This window comes from Peromyscus californicus, unplaced genomic scaffold, assembly GCF_007827085.1.
Source record: "Peromyscus californicus insignis strain IS unplaced genomic scaffold, ASM782708v3 Scaffold_9__1_contigs__length_137607984, whole genome shotgun sequence".
Taxonomy (NCBI): domain Eukaryota; kingdom Metazoa; phylum Chordata; class Mammalia; order Rodentia; family Cricetidae; genus Peromyscus; species Peromyscus californicus.
Genome location: NW_026294617.1, coordinates 14,819,189 through 14,839,700, shown reverse-complemented (window position 1 = coordinate 14,839,700; position 20,512 = coordinate 14,819,189). Strand labels below are relative to the sequence as shown.

At 45.4% G+C, this 20,512-nt stretch overlaps 1 protein-coding gene across 17 annotated transcripts in view; it reads right to left on the bottom strand.

Moving 5' to 3' along the window:
- Nucleotides 1-3,044: 3,044 nt before the first annotated feature.
- Nucleotides 3,045-20,512, bottom strand: part of Sox2 (SRY-box transcription factor 2) — a 621,552-nt gene continuing 604,084 nt past the window's right edge. For 14 of the 17 annotated variants that reach the window (XR_008216414.1, XR_008216412.1, XR_008216413.1 and 11 more), the window contains 4 exons: nucleotides 8,086-12,193; nucleotides 6,164-6,254; nucleotides 3,887-4,088; nucleotides 3,045-3,501 (listed from right to left, as the gene is read on the bottom strand). The gene's annotated coding sequence lies outside the window, so the exon portion shown is untranslated. The other 3 variants (XR_008216417.1, XR_008216418.1, XR_008216419.1) reach the window with 3 other exon arrangements.

The following is a 20,512-nucleotide window of genomic DNA, read 5'->3' as shown; positions in this document are numbered from 1 at the left end:
TTTAAAAATTTTTTTTCACTAGGGAGGCAGAGGCCGGTGGATCTCTGTGAGTTCGAGGCCAGCCTGGGCTACCAAGTGAGTTCCAGGAAAGGCGCAAAGCTACACAGAGAAACCCTGTCTCGAAAAACCAAAAAAAAAAAAAAAAAAAAATTTTTATATTTTTGGTTGTGAGCCTATTTTTTTGCCGGGCGGTGGTGGCGCACGCCTTTAGTCCCAGCACTCGGGAGGCAGAGCCAGGCGGATCTCTGTGAGTTCGAGGCCAGCCTGGGCTACCAAGTGAGTCCCAGGAAAGGCGCAAAGCTACACAGAGAAACCCTGTCTCGAAAAACCAAAAAAAAAATTTATTTTATTTTTTTTTTTTCAAGACAGGGCTTCTCTGTGTAATAGTCCTAGATGTCCTGGAACTCACTATGTAAACCAGGTTGGCCTCGAACTCACAGAGATCTGCCTGCCTCTGCCTCCCAAGTGCTGGGATTAAAGGCATGTACCACCATTGTCCGGTAACAAAAAACTTAAGGTTTTTGACAAACAAAACATCCTTATTCAGGGTCTAGCCTGGTAAATGTAGTCCTGGTCCTTCATCAAGGAAACTTCTCTCTGCAACAGAGGTAGACCATACAGAAAACCACAACTAGTCAAACTGCAGTTGTGGAGCCCAGTTCCAATGGATACATCTATAAAACACTCCCCCACCTAAGATTCAGGGAACACTGCGGAAGAGGGGGCAGAAAGACTGTAAAAGTCAAAGAATTGGGGGTGGGGGTGCTGAGAGACGGTGTCTCCTAGGATGTTACCCATAAAGTCTAATCAACATGACTACCTGAACATGAGCTGAACAAGGACAGTAGGAATGGATATATGGAAATGAACCGGGGAGAGACCACGAGGTTTCACCCCTACACAAAAAACTACAGGCAACTAAGGAATGCTAAGAGCTGTAGAAATAGCCTACCTCAAGGAATAGCATGAGAATTGGTTATCCAGTACCAAATGGTCAGCCCTGAAAACATAGACATGATGGGTGGTGGTGTCGCAAGCCTTTAATCCCAGCATTTGGGAGGCAGAGCCAGGCGGATCTCTGTGAGTTCGAGGCCAGCCTGGTCTACAGAGCAAGATCCAGGACAGGCACCAAACTACGTGGAGAAACCCTGTCTCAAAAAACAAAAAACAAACAAACAAACATAGACACAAGAAGCAATATACAAACTGAGCAGGTTATATTTAGGAATATGTGTATATGTGTGTGTATACAAATATGTGTGTGTGTGTGTGTGTGTGTGTGTGAGAGAGAGAGAGAGAGAGAGAGAGAGAGAGAGAGAGAGAGAGAGAGAGAGAGAGAGCATGTAACAACAATTAATGAGAAAAAGAGACCATTAATTTGAAAATGAGCAAGGAGAAGTATATGGAAAAGTTTGGAGGGAGGGACTGGAAGGGGGAAATGATGTAATCATAGCCTCAAAAAATAAAAAAACGTTGTACATTTACCAAATACATTAGCAAGCAGGACAAAGGCAGTGACTCAGTGTTCTCAGTATCTTCTCATAGAGATGTTGGCATGAGACTAATCTACAGCATTATCCTTGCTCCTTTCTCATGCTAATTTTTTGCACATTGATACCAAGAAGCAACATACTCCTCACATTTTTTTTTAGCCCCTCCACTTGTATATGGTTTGAACTCACAACTTGATTTGCCCAATAGAGTATGATGGAAGAGCAACTTTGCCAATTCAAGGTTTAGGCCTACGAAGGGTAGAAGTTTCCCTTTAATTTAAGGTAAGTGTTGGGGGGGAGGGGGAGGAAAGTTTGTGAGGAGAAACATGGCTTTCTGTCTGACCAGTCAAATAGCATGACTTACTGACCGCTTCCAACCATTACCAATGTCTACCTGTGCGTTGTATCAGGGAACACTTTGGAAGGTCCAGAACAGGTACATTCCAGATAACAAGATTCCATGATTACTCTGGTAGCTAAAATCAACATCACCATAAGAAACGAGCAAATGGTAGTTGTTTCAGGCAATCAAATTTTACAGTGTTTTGTTAGGCAGCGATGAGCAACATAAACATTACCAATCAAAGGCTATAACAAGCAACCTTCCCCCTCTAGCCCTGAGGTTAGTCTCTGGACTCCTACTAGGTACGCAAGTTTGTAAACTAAAAATATATAACAAATCAGTGTCCTGAAAGCTATAACTGTGAAGAACATCTAGAGACACACACACATACATATAAACAGTACACATATACACATCACACACACACACATACATACACCACACACATACATACATACATATAAACAGCACACACACACACACACACACACACACACACACACACACACACACAGACACACACAGACACACAAAACAAACAAACAAAAAAAAATAAGAGAAAACCTGCATGGATGTGGTAGTCCATGCTTGTAATCCCAGGCAAAGGCAGGAGGATTGCCATGAATTTAAACCTATTCTGGAATACAGAGGATATCAACCTGTGGTACACAGCAAGACGCTGTCCAAGCAAACAAACAAAAAACACAGACAGCTGGGGCCATAGCAGGGCATGCCTTTACTCCCATAACTCAGGAGGCCGAGTGGGGTGCATCTCTGTGTTCCAGGCCAGTCAGGGCTACGCTGTGAGTCCGGAGAACAGGCAAACTGCAGCAAAAGCCCCCACACAAGGATGACAAAAAGAACGTGCATTCACAGAGGTTTCTTTCCTTCAGATTTTATTTTTGAAATTTATATTATTATTATTATTATTATTATTATTATTATTATTATTATTACTGTGTGTGGATGTACACATGCCATAGACCCTGTGTGGAGGAGTCAGAGGATAACTTCGTGAAGTTGGGGTCTCTTCTAACACATGTTCCCAGGATCAAACCCAGCCCCCTAGGCTTGTGTGGGGCAGGCTCCTTTATCCACTGAGCAGGCCATTTCCCACTCCTCACACATTTTGGGTTTTAAAATAACTATTTTGGTAGCTTTCCTTCCATCAAGCCTTCCAAGCAAAGAAGCCTCAAACTCTTAGCATATGTCTAGCCATAGTGATATGATATTTATATCAACTTCAGAATTGAAAAAAATTCCTGGGGAACAATGTTCATGCATTTACAAATGCAAAACTGATTCAAACAAAGTTTACGTGTGACCTTTTTTTTCCTTTTCTCATCCCAGTAAATACGTCCCCAAGGAGCAGGGCGGGCATCATCTTTAACAACAGTAATCAAATAAAGTCAGAAAAACATAGACCCCAACCACACAGACAAGACTGATAGAAGTTATTATTTCAAACACGCAGCTCTCCAATCTCGTCTCCCTCGAAGAGAAAGAAAAGCTGGGGCACTCATCGATCGCTCGCATCCTCTGGTGGCCTCCTGCCCAGGCAGGATCTTTCCCCTTCCTTGAGGAAGAAGTAGGGGGGAGGTGTGGGACGCGGAGGAGGGGAGACGCGGACTTCTCTATGTGACCTCGTGGTACAAGTGACCGTGGCTGCAGAGGAGGAGAAAAGCCCGTGAAGCTGAAAAATTTTGCAAAGAGAAAACAATTGCCCCGCAGACCACGGTAAATACAATAACAGCGGTGGGGCGATTTGCAAGCATGTAACGCGCTTTTGTGCGGGGCTGCTCCTGCGGGCCTCGAGGGTTTCTGTGAGCCTGCTCCGCGGGACCTCCGCGACTGGCCTGCAGCACAAAGGCCGAACCCGCGCCCCTCCTCCAGCGACTCACCCCCAATCTTCCCCATGCTGGGGAGGTCTTACAGCGCACTGAAGACTTTCAGTGGGGTGCAGGGCAGTGCAATTTAGGATTTCTGCGGTACGGGGTGGATTTCCATGCCTGGCAGACAGGGGCCAGATTTAAAAATAGCCTTTACTCACCCGATTAACCCTTCCCTCGCTGAGCTGCTCTTTGCGATTTGCTTGCTCTGTACAGTGTAAGACCCAGCTTCTCATGGCTTGGAGATCAGCTGAATAAATGTCATGATTCATTGCCAAAGAGGTATTAAAATTACCGCAGTCTTTTATGGCAGCGTTGAAGGTGGAACAGGAAGGGGGCTAGAGAGCAGGGGAGAGATGATGGCTAAAGAGGAGGAGAAACGGGTCGCGGTTAGAGGAGACATTGCCCTCACATGGAGACTGGGATGAGTCTGTGATTACTTTAATGACCGTGAAACTTGAGTATTCAAAGAAATAAATGAAGCTATGTAATCACCTTCTAAGACCGATCAAAGGCCGGTGAGAGAGCGGTGGGAGGGGCCAGTTATATAATAGCATTTATGTCCCACAGGGCTCTGCAGGCCAAGGAAAGCAAGGGCCGGTGATATGTCAGGGGAGGCAAGCCTGCACTCAACCCTCCCAGGAAGGCCTCATGAGCAGGGAAGGGCAGCCCGACCCATTGGGGCCACCGCGGCTCTTGCAGCATTTTGGCCGGGAAAAGTCCTGCTGATGTTTTGGGTTTCTCGGAGTTCTGCAGTGCAAATCAAACTCAGTACTACAGAGGATGAGTAAACACCGTCCAGCACATGCTTGTGTGCTTAGATTTTTAAATAAAAACACACGACCCAATCAAAAGACAAACTTCTGATTATCTTAAGGTGACGCTATTTTAATATTTCTATCTCTTTTTTGTTTGTTAATGTGATACTATAAAATAATGTAACCAGTTGCCTAAGGGAGAGATGCCAGACATTGGCCTCCAGCTCTCCCCGGAGCTGAGGACGGCTTCAATGGCTCATCTTTTGCCTCTACTTCACAAACGCTGGGATTACAAGTGTTCACCACTACCCGTTTGTGCCTGGTTTGTGTGGCATTTGATCCAAAACAGGCCTTCTGATGCTAGACAAGCCCTCTACCAACCGAGCCGCGTCAAGCCTGAGACATTTGTGATTTTAGTGAATTTTAGTGTTTCTTAGCCTGTTGCTCTGGGACAGGTCTCAGCTGGCTTCCGGTCCTGCTTCTTGCCCTCACAGCTATGTGGTTCAGTGTGCCAGGCTCTCCGTTTCCTCATCTGGGGACCAGGTTCCTGGCTACATCCTCAGCTTGTTCTGAGGATGCAGGTTGATAAATGCATAGCACCTGCTCTTGGGCTGACAAGGTCATAATGGTGTTGCTCTACTTCAAGGTTCCAGCAGGACACAGGAATCCTTACTATAATACCAGGAGTCAGGAAAATAAAGCCTTTAAAAAACAAAATAACACCTCAAGCCCTTCTAACCATGAGTTTGTTATTGTTGAAATTCTCCAGAAAAAGGAGAAAAAACAAAAGCCAGACACCCAGCTAAATTTGAATTTGAGATGAATAGCCGTTTTTCAGTGGAAATATATGTCAGTAAAAAATAAATTGCTTAAAGTTCTAGTTTGGTTGGCCAGCCAGTTCCTACATGCCAAGCTTGGCCATCTAACTAACACTGAAGACCTGTGGATGGTTTGTTTGTAGCACTGGGGGTTGAACGTAGACCCTCACCTATGTCTCCGAGTTCTTTATTACTGTTCAGCCCCAGCCCGAGACCTAAGGACAGATAATGCTCGCTTTCTTGGCCCCAGTCTCCACTAAGGTAACAAGAAAGACGTACTCATTTCAGAATGTTTTAAAATAAAATTAATATCATTATTTTGACTTATCCGGAATACAATTTCTCAACATTGAAAAGGACAGCCATTTTGACATTTTGCACTTTAAAAAGTGACTTGGGCCGGGCGGTGGTGGCGCACGCCTTTAATCCCAGCACTCGGGAGGCAGAGCCAGGCGGATCTCTGTGAGTTCGAGGCCAGCCTGGACTACCAAGTGAGTTCCAGGAAAGGCGCAAAGCTACACAGAGAAACCCTGTCTCGAAAAACCAAAAAAAAAAAAAAAATAAAAAAATAAAAAAAAATAAAAAGTGACTTGGATTTTTATGGTTTCTAGCCTGAACCACAGCTATGTGCTGGTTTGGGGTTACTGGGCCAGTTCTGAGTGTGTTATGCCCGGATGTTGACCACCAGGCTTCCAGTGGGTTCTGTTTCTTTTCTTCTTCCTTTCTACAGAATAGAGCCCCATAAAAGCTCATCCACAGGCAGACCTGGTCCTGATGAGACAAGGCCAGAAGCTGCCACACTGTCTGAAGGGGAAGAGGAGCCTTTCCAGGGAAACGACAGGATGAGCAAGGAATGACGTACACCTGAAGGCATAGGTTGGAGAGGCGCACAGAGATGTGAGGGCAGTCTGGTCTACATTTCCACTTCCAGGCCAGCCAGGGCTGTGCTGATCCTGTCTCACAAAAAAGAAAAAAGGAAAGTAGGTTAAAAAACCCTTGTTAAAAACAAAAAGTTATGTACAGTGTAACAAAAAGTTAATACTTGAAGCATGAGCTTTGCATTCTTTTTTTTTTTGGTTTTTCGAGACAGGGTTTCTCTGTGTAGCTTTGTGCCTTTCCTGGATCTCGCGCTGTAGACCAGGCTGGCCTCGAACTCACAGAGATCCGCCTGCCTCTGCCTCCCGAGTGCTGGGATTAAAGGCGTGTGCCACCACCGCCCGGCGAGCTTTGCATTCTTAATTCCATGGCACTACCTTTGTATGGAGTTTGTTTTATTTTATTTTATTTTTTTATTTTTCAAGACAGAGTTTCTCTGTGTAGCCTTGACTGTCCTAGAACTCACTCTGTAGCCCAGGCTGGCCTCGAACTCACAGAGATCCGCCTGGCTCTGCCTCCCGAGTGCTGAGGTTAAAGCCATGAGCCACTACTCTTGACTTATATAATTATGTTTTAAAAAAAGATTTATGTATTTTTATTTTATGTGTATGAGTATTTGCTTGCATGTATATATGTACCATATGAGTGGTGGCCACGGAGAGGGCATCAAATCCCTGGAACTCAAGTTTCAGATGTCTGTGAACCTCCATGTAGGTACTGGGAAGTGAACCTAGGTCCTCTGCAAGAGCAGCCAGTGATCTAACCACTGAGCCACCTTGCCAGCACCTCATGCTACCTTATGAGGTACCCTCAAACAAAAATGATGGGGCTGGAGAGGACTCACAACATCTGTAACTCCAGTTCCAGGGGATCCGACACCCTCTTCTGGCCTCCAAGGGTACCAGGCACACATGTCGTACAGACATAAATGCAGGCAAAACATCAATACACATAAAAGTAAAACATTTCTAAAGAAAGAATTATGAAAGTAACGAAATGCCCGAACACCACAACAACCTGTTAACATTAGAAGGACAGAGAAATTCAGATCAAACAGGGCTTTTCGAGTTGTTTTGGTGGTGTGTTTTTGTTTTGTTTTGTCTGGTTGGTTTTTTTCAAGACAGGGTTTCCTGCCGGGCGGTGGTGGCGCACGCCTTTAATCCCAGCACTCGGGAGGCAGAGGCAGGCGGATCTCTGTGAGTTCGAGGCCAGCCTGGTCTACAAAGCGAGTTCCAGGAAAGGCGCAAAACTACACAGAGAAACCCTGTCTCGAAAAACCAAAAAAAAAAAAAAAAAAAAAAAAAAATCAAGACAGGGTTTCTCTGTAAAGCTCTGGCTGTTCTGGAACTCACTGTGTAGTCCAGCTGGCCTCGAACTCAGAGATTCACCTGCCTCTGCCTCCCAAGTGCTGGGATAAAGGCGTGTACCACCACACCTGGCATGGCCAAACAGTTTCTAGAGAACTCCAGCTCTAAACCCTTTGGTAGTGATGGTGCATGGATCTCAGCAGTAGACAAAGTCTGCCACAGGTCTTCGTGCAAAGGGCCTGTGATAGATTCAGATGCAGCTTGAAAAGAATCCTTTGCTTTTTGGATACCTGCAAGTACCCCAAAGCACCGGGCTTGGCTCCCCCCCAAAAAAAACAGCTGGCTTATCACCTGCAGGAACCCCCCCAAAAAAAAAACAACTGGCTTATCACCTGCAGGAACCCCCTCTCCCCAAAAAAACAACTGGCTTGTCACCTGCAAGAACCCCCCCCCAAATATAAAACAACAGCTGGCTTGCCTCTGTCTGCCAGAGCCCCACCTGACCCTGAGCTGCAGGTAGTAAGGAAAACTTACACATCAGTACCATTTTTCCTTCCCCACTTAGAAGACCTGTGAGGGCTGATGTCACAGTGTCACATACCTGCTCTGGTTGTCAAAAGAGCTTGTGACAGAATATGAAGCAGTTCCAGCTTCTTAAGTAGTTTCAAGCAAATTCAAGTGTTTCCTTTTTGAGGCTAGGCTGCTCTGCAATGGAAAGGTGGACTGAGGGGCCCTTGTTCCTCCCTCCCCAGCAAGTGTCCTGTCTTCCCTTCACGGGTGGAGTGTGGCCACCTTTTTGGTTTAGGTAGATGAGTGATCAGAAGTGATGCTGTGGTCTTTTCCCCCAGATGTTTAATAGCAAACACACACACACACACACACACACACACACACACACACACACACACACACACGCGCGCGCGCGCGCGCGCGCGCGATGAACACCATGATCCAAACCAGCTTGGTGAGGGAAGAGTTTATTTCATCTTACAGCTTGTAGTCTATCATACAGGGAAGTAGGGAGAAGTTCAGGGCAGGAACCTGGAGGCAGGAACTGAAGCAGAGGCCATGGAGGAGTGCCGCTTCCTGGCTGGCTCTCCACAGCTTACTCGATTGCCTTTTTATACAACCCAGGTCCACTAGCCTGAGGGTGGCAGTGCCACAGTGGGCTGGGCCCTGCTAATCAGTCATTAATCCTACAGGCCAGTCTGTTGGAGGTCCTTTCTCTATTGCTGTTCCTCTTCCCAGATGACTCTAGAGGGTCTAAGATGGACTCAGATCGGGGTCTGGGTCCAGCCATCAACTGAGGTGGACTCAGATAGGGGTCTGGGTCAGCCATCATCTGAGATGGACTCAGATAGGGGTCTGGGTCAGCCATCATCTGAGATGGGCTCAGATTGGGGTCTGGGTCAGCCATCATCTGGGATAGATTCAGATCAGGGTCTGGGTCAGCCATCATTCGAGATGAGCTCAGATCGGGGCCTCCCTCAGCCATCATCTGAGAAACTCTCCTGCAGTAGATGGGAACTAAGACAGAGACCCACAACAGGACAGTGTGCAGAGACTGGAGATTGGGAACACTCAGTCCTAGATGGGATGTCTTCATCAAACCCCTCCCCTCAGGGCTCAGGGAACTATGCAGAAAAGGAGGCTGAAGGATTGTAAGAGCCAGAGGGAAGGGATGACTGAGGAAACTGTCTTCCAGACACAGCAGGACTGCTGACCTCACAGAGACTGACAGCCTGCACAGGGCCTGCACGGGTTCAAGCCAGATGGGTCCCAGTGCTGAGGGGAAAGTGGATAGGGCTTCCACTCCTAATCAAGAAGCTGTCTTTGCTGGGCTGTGGTGGACAGGCCTTTAATCCCAGCACTTGGGACAGAGACAGGTGGATCTCTGTGAGTTCAAAGCCAGTCTGGTCTACCAAGGGAGTTCCAGGACAGCCAGGACTGAGGACTGTTACACAGAGAAACCATCTTGAAAAACCACACACACACAAAAAGCTACCTTCACGTGCCACCCACTTGCAAAGGGAAGATTAGTTTTCTCCAGTGAGTCTCACTGGGTGTCCAGACCACACTTAAGGGCAGGTCCCATGCCCAACAGTAGATGCCAAACCAAAACAAACCCAGCAGTATCTTTGTAGATGCTTTGTCTTGTGTTGCTTTGTGTGGGCATTTTTATCTCATTGTTCTTTTGCTTGTGTATTTTGGTTCCTATTTTTTGGGTTTTGTGGGGTTTGTTTGTGTGAGTTACTTGGTTTTGTTTGTTTGTTTGGTAGGTTGGTTGTTTTTTGTTGTTGTTGTTTGTTTGCTTGTTTGTATTTTTAAGGAGAGAAAGAAAGGGTATGAATTGGACAGTTGAAGAGGTGAGAGGATCTGGGGGAGTGAGGGAAGGGAAAAGGTGTGGCAGAATATATCATATGAAAAAAAAATCCAATAAAAAAAAGGCTCATAATTTAAGAGCACTGGTCCTCTTCCAGAGGACCCAGGTTCAATTCCCAGTACTCACAACTGTCTGTAACTCCAGTTCCAGGGGATCTGACATCTTCATACTGATGCACATAAAATCAAGTTCAATAAATTATTAAAAACAAACCTCAGGCTAGGGAGATGTCTTAGTGGGTAAAGGCAATTATTGCCAAGACTGTCTAGCTAGGACTTTTCATGCCTGGGATCCTATGGTGGAAGGAAAGAACAATGTTGTTCCCCAACTTCTGCATGCTCAGTGGCACACCCCCAAATAAACTTAATTTTTAAAATCTTCTAGATCTATATTGAATTATCTTAATATACCTCAACTCTGCTTCAAAGAAAAATACACCAATTGTTTGTCAAGCCAACTACGTGATAGTACTTCCGTCTCTTTCCTAATACCTCTGTCTGTCCTGTCTGTAATAGAGATCTTATGTGTAACGAGTCTTTGGGGTTAGCAGCTACCCTGCTGCACAGACAGGGTCTAAAACATCTTCAGAAAGAACACCAGGGAAGGCAGCCTGCCCAGCATGCAGCATCAAGTTTTGCTCCAGAAATGAGATGCTGCAACTGTGGGATGGTGTGTGTGTGTGTGTGTGTGTGTGTGTCACACACAAACTTCTACCACCAACAAATGGGAGTCCCTGTCTTACAGCACACATACTTCTGAACTTTCCTGATCAACAGTAGTGTGGCACCATCATAACTCTTCTAGAATCATGAGCATAAGAAGGGGGTCTGTGGAAAGGCCTGCCTGCAGGGCTTGCTGAAGCCACCAGTGAATGTTATGAGATTCCCCTTGACAAGATATGAAAACAAAGACTGTTCACTTATACAAGATGATGAGGGCCGGGCGGTGGTGGCGCACGCCTTTAATCCCAGCACTCGGGAGGCAGAGACAGGCGGATCTCTGTGAGTTCGAGGCCAGCCTGGGCTACCAAGTGAGTTCCAGGAAAGGCGCAAAGCTACACAGAGAAACCCTGTCTCGAAAAAACAAAAAAAAAAAAAAAAAAAAAAAGATGATGAGGGCACCAAAGTGGTGTGCAGCAGGGGCCTAGGAGCACACGCCCTGGTGGCGGCAAGGGGTGGGCCTTGGGAATCTGCCCCTGAGACTCCAGTTCGTATGTAATTTATATGTTGTTCGTAGTCAGAGGTGATTGGGATCAGCAGTTTAGTTGCTGGATGCCTCGAGCTGATTTGATGGATGAGTATCTGTGCCAGCCTCTTCAAGTTGCCACAACTCAGTTGGAGAAGCAGAGGATAAGACTGGTAGGTGAGCTGATTTAGTGATACCCAGGAAATGTCTTGATTTTATTGATTTATTATTTTTACATTTATTTAGTTTTTTTTTGAGACAGGTTTTCTCTGTGTAGCCCTGGCTGTCCTGGAACTAGCTCTGTAGACCAGGCTGGCCTCGAACTCACAAAGATCCGCCTGCCTCTGCCTCCTGGGTGCTGGGACTAATAGGCGTGCACCACCATGCACAGCCAAGACATGTCTTTAAAATTCACGGAGCCTCATGCTTTCCACCTGCTTCAGCACTGCAGTGTGTTTTCCACATTCCCAAACAGGGCATCTCTCTCCTGGCTGTGGAGTCTCAAGACCTGCTTTTCTAAAAAATCCCTTTGCTTCCAACAAATCCAATAGGCTGATCCTGTTTGAAGACGAGGCGATTTCAACTTAGAAGAGTCATTTGCCTCTGTCCTGTCACTGGATGATGTGGCTGAGAATAAAAATCGAAGGTTTAGCTTTCTAGAGCTGGTCATGCAGCATAGTCCTGAAACCCCAGCACTCAGGAAGTAGAGACAGGAGAATCACAAGTACAAGGCCAGCCTTAGCACCTTGAGATCCTGTCTCAAACAAACAGAGACTAGGCAGACACTTCTCTAGTTTTTTGCTGTATTTTCACAGTGACTGGCAAGCATTGACACCACCAATAAAGACATGTAGACAATGATTCCCTGGGCCCTTGGATTCCAGACCTTGCCAGTTAAAAACACAGATGCCGACATCGAACACCATGCATTTGAGGTCACCATACTTACCTTAGAGCTTATTATATTATAAATAGACCATAAGAATACAAAAACAGAAAATCACAGTTGGTTTTTCCTGATGTGGTGGTGCACACCTTCAATCTCAGCACTCGGGCGGCAAAAGCAGGCAGATGTCTGTGAGCTTGAGGCCAGCCTGGTCTACAAAGTGAGTTCCAGGCCAGCCAGAGATACAGTGAGACCCTGTTTCAAAGAAAGCTAAAACAAAAACAACTATAGTTGGTTTTTATATACTTGTAGTTACTAAAGTTTGATTGCCTTCACATTATTTAGTACAGTGTGACAGAGATACCGAACTTCAAGGTAGACAATTCAATGTTTATGTTTTGTTTTAGAAATGGGCTCTTACATCCTTTTGCAGGCTAGCCTCGGACTCCTGAGCTGAAGCATCTGCCAGCTCAGGATCCTGCAACCCCACTCCCTAACCCCTGCTGAGGAGGCATCAGCAGTATCACCTGCACCTGCTAGACAAGGCTGAAGTTTTTCGAACATCCTCAGAATAGGCAGCCAGTCACCCTCCCGGCTCCACAGCCCCGTGGTTCACACTGCTGTCAAACTGTGTTAGCATTGTGTTAACAGTGGTGTCTTAGTTTTAAGGATTGCAGTTAGCACTTTGCCTCATCTTCTCAGTAGTGCTTGTCTGTCGCTCTGCTCAGTCCCCAGGTGGACTTTAGCAGGTGACTGTGTGATGCTTGTTTCGGGAAGCAGGATGTCTTATCGTAAGGGGAGGGCCCCTGGGTTTACGAAGCTTTTCCACAGCAAACGGAAAAACTTCAGTGCGGCCCTGAGTTAATCAGTGCACTTCTGAGCTCTGTTCTGTTACTTACCTGGTGCATGACCTTCAGCAATTTACAGATTTTCCAGTCTCATTTTGATCATTAGTAAAATGGGGTGTATTACACACCTCTATATCACATTCAAGATTAAAATACTACCAGTTGCTTTGGCTGGAAACAACCTAAGTGACCATCGATAGAATGAAATATGCTGTGATCCAGACTAGCTGAGAGAGCCAGGCCATGGTAGCGCACACTTTTGATCCCAGTACTCAGGAGGCAGAGGCAGGCAGATCTCTGTGAGTTCAAGGCCAGCCTGGTCTACAGAGTGAGTTCCAGGACTACTACAAAAACCAAACCATACAGACTCACTGAGATGTTCACAGTGGGAGGGCCTGGAGAGACAGCCCAGCAGTTGTTAGCTTTCTGCTCTTGGAGAAGACTAGGATTCCAGTCCCAGCACCACGTGGTGGCTTACTAACACCAGTAACTCCAATTCCAGGGCATCTCATAATTTTTTATAACCTCCTCAGCCTTCTGTATGCATATGGAGTACATTTATACACCCAGGCACACACACACACACACACACACACACACACACACACACACACACACACACACACTCAAAAAGAGAGAAAGTGGCTGGAGAGATGGCTCAGTGGTTAAGAACAGTGGCTGCTCTTCCAGAGGACCCGGGTTCAATTTCCAGCACCCACATGGCAGCTCATAACTGTCTGTAACTCCAGCTCCAGGGGATCCAACACCCCCACATTGATATACATGCAGACAAAACACCATTAAAAAATTTTTTTTAAAAAAAGAGAGAGAGAAAGTGAGAAGTGAGAGAGGCTCCCGAAAGAGAAAGTGCATGATGCACAAGCCTAATATGAGTCCTACCCCTGGAACCCACATAGGAGTGGAAAGACTGAATTGTCCTCATGGAGTTTTCCTCTGACCTCTATGCATGTCCACATATACATCACATACAATAGTAATAATAAAATCAAAATTTTTAAAAAACCCACAGAGTGAAAGCTGGACATTGTGGTCCCCATCCTAGTACTCAGGAAGTAGAGGCAGGAGGATCATGAGTTGAGTTCAAGGCCAGCTTTGACTGAATAGGGTATTCAAGGCCAATGTGGGATACATGAGACCTTTACAGGCTAATTTCAGTTACACGACAAAACTTCAAGAGCTCGGGGTTGGGGATTTAGCTCAGTGGTAGAGCGCTTGCCTAGCAAGTGCAAGGCCCTGGGTTTGGTCCTCAGCTCCAGAAAAATTATTTCTGTTTCCAGGGGGCAGTATTACAATGAAATGGAAGAGATGCTGTACATCCAACCTTCAAAGATATGAACAGTAAAAGCCAACAAAATCCCAGAATGACAAGAACAATAACAAAGAATAAACTTGATCTCCCTGAACCATCAATTCTGCATGGAACAATATCCCTGGAACGTTGCAAAGTAAGACCATATATGCAATAAAATCTTATTTACTTATTGATTTGAAACAAGGTCTCACTGTGTACCCTGGCTGGCCTGGCACTCATTAGGCCATGCCTGATTTAGAGATCCACTTGCCTCTGTTTCTATCTATCTACATATATATGTATCTATCTATCCACCAATCTTTTGTGTACCTACTGATGTCTATCATCTATTAATCAATCTATATCTTATTTAGCATCTCTCATCAACCTATTGATATATATGCATGGATTTGTTCATCGTCTATATATCTACCTCTCTTTATCATCTGTATGTATATACATATCTCTGTATCTATCATCTGTCCCTGTCTGTTTATCATATACATATGTATCTATTTATCATCTATCTATCTATCTATCTATCTATCTATCTGTCATCTATCTATCTATGGTTCCAACCATACCTCTATCTTTCTGAGATTTGCACTTCTGGGGAATTGATAGAAAGTCTCTTTCTCTTATTTCACATGTCACTTCCAACTATGCTTCTTGAAATGTTTGAACTGTTATCTGTGTCATAGTCAAGTTTGAAATTATGGTACTGGGCATTCCTGATGTATAGATATTGTAATTACTAAGGAAAGCTTTACAAACAACTGGCCCCTACATAGGTAGGTACTGAGGGCTAAGTAACTGATTGGCTTTGGACTGAGGCCTAAATACTCCTTTGTTGATATCTTTGAGTGTAGGAGATGTGACCCTTCCCCTTCTCGGTGTAGCTGTTTTTAAAAATAGAACCTACATAGCAAAACAAGGTGGCTAGTAGAGAGAGGCTCACAAGGCCCCATCCTCCCTGAGGGTCTTCAGATTGTTGATGGTTGCTAAGTGAGATATGTGTCATTGATCCTCACGGGACACTGGATGGGAGACTCTGGGGTTTGAATCCAACTTTCCCCAGCCAGGGAACACAGACGGTATGGTTATACACTCACATGCAAGTGCTCTGTAGCGAAGACTGTAAGAGCCAGAGGGTCAGGGAGTTTGCTGTGAGGTTACGTCTCCTAGTAGGTTCAGAAGCTACATCCATAAAGTTTCACCAACATGGCTGCTGAAACGTGAACTAAACAAAGAGGACACCAACGAACATGCCAAACTGAAAAGGGAAAAGCCCACGGGTCTTCAACTGTGCACTCTGGGAGCAGGAGAGGCGGTCCTCCCCAGGGAAGAGCACAGCAACTGATTGTCAGATTGCCAGTCAGCCCTGAACACACACGAGTGTACTTAGACAGACTCAACAGGTCATGTTTAGGAATGTATGTGTATATACTTACGCACATATACTTGCAACAGCAAACAGTGAGAGAAGAGGCCAGGAATGCAAAAGAGAGAGGAGCGCTACCTAGGGAGGGGTTAGAGGAGAAGTGTAATTAAATTATCTCAAAAATGCTATATAACAAGTTGATTACTTGCTTTTCAGATTTGATTCCTAAAATTAACTTAGGAAGATTATAAAGGAGTCAGAAGGAAATTGGCAAGATTTGTGCCACGGACCAGCTGCCAAGGACTGGCTTTTGGTAGCCAGGGAAGGCCCGCCTGAGGGTTCTCAGATCGTCATGAACCCAAAGTGAAGGGAAGGTTTTGTTGTATTATCTAGACCCAGAACCAGCTGCCCTGTAGTTCATTTGTTTGTTTCTTGTCCTTTCCTGGGGGAGGAAGTTCTGATTAAAGAAAGCAGGGTCCAGCATGCTTGACAAGTGCTCTACCAGAGATGTTCCACTCGTGTCTGTGTCCTATGGGTTTTTGTTTTTGTTTTGTTTTTCGAGACAGGGTTTCTCTGTGTAGCTTTGGTGCCTGTCCTGAATCTCTCTGTGTAGACCAGGCTGGCCTCAAATTCACAGAGATCCGCCTGGCTCTGCCTCCCGATTGCTCGGACTAAAGGCGTGCACCACCGCTACCCGGCTATGTCCTATGTTTTAAGATAAAGATGCTAAAATATGATGAGTAAACAGAGGAGAGAAGGGCAGGGTGATGAAAAGAGAAGACAGGGCTGGACAGATGACTCAGAAGTTAAGAGCACTGGCTGCTCTTCCAGAGGACCCAGGTTCAATTCCCAGCACCCACATGGCAGTTCACAACTGTCTGCAAGTTTGGTTCCAGGGGGTTTGACACCTTCACACAGACGTATGTGAAGAATGTATGCACATAAAATAAAAATAAATGAATCATTAAAAAGAAAAAAGACAGGAGGAAAGAGAGGGCAGAGAAAAGGGAAGGAAGCAATGGCGGGAAGGAGGGGAGATGAAAGGGGAGAGCCTGAAAGGGAAAGAGAGTGAACAGACGAGAAACCGTGTGGAACAACAGCCAACCAGGAGACAAGGGACAGAGTGCAGGCGGTTACCAACAGAGTGAGGGGACTTCAGAACTTCAGGAACAGCTGCACAAATACCCCTGTGAACACCAGAGCATTGTTTCAGTGCTGAGATGGACCCCAGGCTTGACCGCCAACCCGAGAGTCTTTACGTTTTCAGTTCTTGTTTTGCATGTGGGGAGACACCAGGAGTTTGGATCCAGGGCCTGATCACCCACTTTCACGTCCTCTGAATATCTTTAGCCCAATGTCACATTTTCTTAGGAAAGTCTGAACACTGACAAGGTCCAAGGGCTTGGGAAGACAGAGGGATGGCGCAGCGCTTGCTCCACAAGCTGGAAGGACTGAGTTCGGATCCCCAGCACCCATGTGACAAAGAAGACAACTGTGTTCGAGCAAGCCTGGTGTCCCAGCACTGGGAGGCTGAGACGGGAAGATCCTTGGGCCTCAGTCAAACTAAAATGGGTGAGCTCCAGGTTCACTGAGACCCTGTCTCAAGAAATAATGTTGAGAGTAAGAAAGGAAGACTCCCAACATTGACCTCTGACCTCCATACATGCATTGTTTTTTTCTGTTTTTAAAAGTTCACACAGGCCTGTGATCCCAGCACTGAGAAAGCAGAAGCAGGAAGGTTAGGTGGAGCTCAAGGTCAGCTTGGCTATAGATAGAGACCCTATCTCAGATAGCCAAAAAAGCATGCCTGAGGCTAGGCATGGCGGTACAAGCCTGTAATCCCAGCACTTGGTAGGTGGAGGCAGAAAGGTAAGCCTGGACTGTATATAGTAAGGAGCCAACCTGGACTATTCAAATTCTGTGTCTATCTGACTACCCCGGAAGAAAACAACAACAAAAACAAGAAGAAAAGCAAACAAACAAAAAACTAAAAAGAATCAAACGTGGCTATCACTTTGTGTGTCTTGATTTTTATGTTTAGAAAGGGTGAAATAAACACAAGTAAATAAAATCTTCTATGACCCCTATGAAATTATCCCCTCCACCTTTGAGGCAGGGTTTCACTATGTAGTCCAGGCTGTCCTGGAATTGATTTGTGGACCAGGATGGCTCTGAACTCACACTGTGTCCCAAGAGATAGGCTAAAAGTGCCGTGACACCATGCAGGGCAGTGCACACTTCTTAAAAATGAGGAATAAAATCCTAAGAAGAACAAAAGTAATATAATTTCTTTCTTCAATCTTGCCAAGGTATTAAAGGACAGCGGTCCATAAAAACGAAAGGGCTGGTCACAACTCAGTGAATGAGGCTTTGGCTTTGATTTGCAGCAACAAACTGAACCAGAAGCCTGTAAAACAGCCTCAGGAAGGTCAGAAGCTCAAGGCTAAGCTTGGCTAAGTAGTGAGTTGTTGATACACACAAAGTTCTAGGTCAGTTCTGGGATACATGAGACCTTGTCTTAAAAAAAAGAACAAAACAAAACAACAACCCTCCAAGGGCACAGAGGTAGAGTGCTCATGGAGCCTAGTCCAGGCCTGGCTTTGATCAAACCGGGGGAAGAATCCATACAGTGATTTCATTACACAAAGCTGTCTTGAGTTCTGGAATTTAAAATCATATACAACTCACAGAGGTAGGCAGAATTCTGGGGATTTGAGGGCAGCGTGGTCTATATAGTGAGTTCCAGGCCAGTAAGGGATACATAGTGAGAGTATGTCTTCATCAACCAATCAATCAAAATATCTAATTAGAAATCATGTACAGCCAGTTCTGGTGGTTCACACCTTTAATCCCAGCACTCAGGAGGCAAAGGCAGGAGGATCTCTGTGAGTTTGAGGCCAGCCTGGTCTACAGAGTGAGTGCCAGTACAGCTAGGGCTACACAGAGAAACCCTGTGTTGAAAAAAACAACAAAAAACCTTCACTATTCTTTAATACAAAAAGTTGATAGTGAGGAACAGAAAACACAGACCATTAAAAGCCCATTTTGTGTGTGTATTAGTCTTGAACTACATGGTCTACACTGGAGGCTGGTTCCCCCGATAGAGTGCTTGTTCGGCATGCACAAAGAAGCCCCGGCTCTACCACTAGCCCTGCTGAACCAAGTGAGGTGACAACTGCCAGCATCCCAAAGCTTGAGAAACATAAGCAGAGGGTTGGGAGTCCAGGGTCATCCTTAGTTACATAGTAAGCTCAAAGTCAACCTGGATTGTATGAGACTGTGTACAAATAACAATAAAAATACATTCAAAAATAATAATCTAAGTAGATGCCCTAGTTTATCAAAACCTGCAGTCACAAGACAAGATTCATGTTGGGGTTTTCGTAAATGTCATTCTAGGGCTCAAACAAAGCTAGAAGTCGAAAGGTATTGGAAGACCAGCAAGATGGCACGGTAAGTAAGGGCTGCTGTCAAGTCTCACAACCTAAACTCAATCCCTGGGATCCACGTGGCGGGGAGAGGAGAAACCACTGCCCTAAGTTGTTCCCTAACTTCCACAGGCTCCATGGAATGAGCTTGCCCAAATACTTGCATTTGTGTGTGCGCAGGAACGCATACACATTTTTAACTTAAATGTAAAAAAATTGAAGTAGTCTGTAATAGTACATTCCATAAAAACAAATAAAACAAGACACTTTTTTTTGTTGTTTTGAGATGGGGTGTGTGTGGGTGGTGGTGGTGGGTGGTGGTGTTTACTATGTAAATTGGCTACCCTGGAACTCACCTCATAGACCAGACTTGCCTTGAGCTCACTGAGGTCTGCGTGCCCTCCACCTCCGCAGTACTGTGAGTCAAGGAGTGCACCACCATACTAGGGCTCCATAGAAAACAAACAAACAAACAAACAAACAAATAAAATTTAAATAATAATGTACTTAATTATCCTGTTTATATCATTTCACTCCACATCTGAGTACAGCCCTCCCTTGGCCAACCTGTCTGCCTACAGATGCACAGCCCGAAGGAGGTCATCTCCTGTTAAACTTCTACGGTACTGGCGGACAGTGTCATCACTGGGACGTGCTTAAGACAAAGAAGGGCATCTTGAGCGTTAAGAGGGAAAGCAAGCGTGCTCTGTACTAAGAGGGAAGCTCTGACTCCATCTATTTAAGATTGATCACTATTCTCCTAGTTAATCTGTTGTCATGTCTAAGTTTCCTCCAGTAGAAAATAATCTACACTTCCAACTAAGTTATTCATGGTCCAGTTTGTTCTCAGAATACTATAATAGGCTTTGTGGAGATAACTTTTATAATAGGGATTTAATGGAGTGAGAAGACGAGAAGTCCCAGCCTCGGAACATGAGCATTTGTACAGAGCACCTCCCCACCCTACCCCCAGCCTGTATCCCAAAGGATATTCAGCCTTAGTTAGAATCTAATTTTCACAATAGAATTCGATAGAAAGGCATGGCAGCCACTTCCTATGGGGAGGGGGCTTACCATGTGCAGAGCTGGCCAAGGCGAAATGGCAAGTAGGGATGAGGGCAGAGCTCGGCAGGGGTCAAGGCAGAGCCCCTCAGTGCTTCTTCCAGTGGGGCCCAGGCCCCCCTGCTCTCCCAGGGAAAGTGAAATTTGAGTGGTGCATTCTGGGAAAAAAAAAGTGTGTGTGTGTGTGTGTGTGTGTGTGTGTGTGTGTGTAAGAGAGAGAGAGAGAGAGAGAGAGAGAGAGAGATCACAACGGTTTATCCACATCAGCTTTATTCCCCAAGCTTCAGATACCTTAAAGTACGTATAACTCTGCTGGGAGACACTGTTACATTTTGTCATTCTCTCTCTCTTTCTCTCTCTCTCTCTCTCTCTCTCTCTCTCTCTCTCTCTCTCTCTCTCTCTCTCTCTCTCTCTCAACCTCGGTGTTATGTTGCTTTCCTCATTTACAAATTTCCTCTACTTTGTATCCAAATGGAGCCTATTAGTCATTTGCTTTACAAAGTAGCAAGGGACTTGAGGCAAACAATTCATCATAAATACCAC